We start from the raw sequence: 291 nt of genomic DNA on the forward strand, positions 1-291 counted from the left end.
TGAAAACATTAAAATTCACATGACAAAGTGGAAACGCATCACAGAACATAGCTTGGTATCAGATGCAACAAAAACAAACTGACTCAACAATGTAAGAAAATAGTTTTTATTAAAAAGAGAAAAAAAACACTAAACATGTCCTTCAAAGTCATGTTTATACACTGTTTGATTGTCATAACAAGCATATGTATCTATAATTCAATTAAACACATAATGTAAAATTACAAATTTTATTATTATCAAAGTTTTTCTTAAATTTACCCCTGATTTACTAACACAATCTTGTTTGCA

Source organism: Oryzias melastigma, linkage group LG19 (assembly GCF_002922805.2).
Source record: "Oryzias melastigma strain HK-1 linkage group LG19, ASM292280v2, whole genome shotgun sequence".
Taxonomy (NCBI): Eukaryota; Metazoa; Chordata; class Actinopteri; order Beloniformes; family Adrianichthyidae; genus Oryzias; species Oryzias melastigma.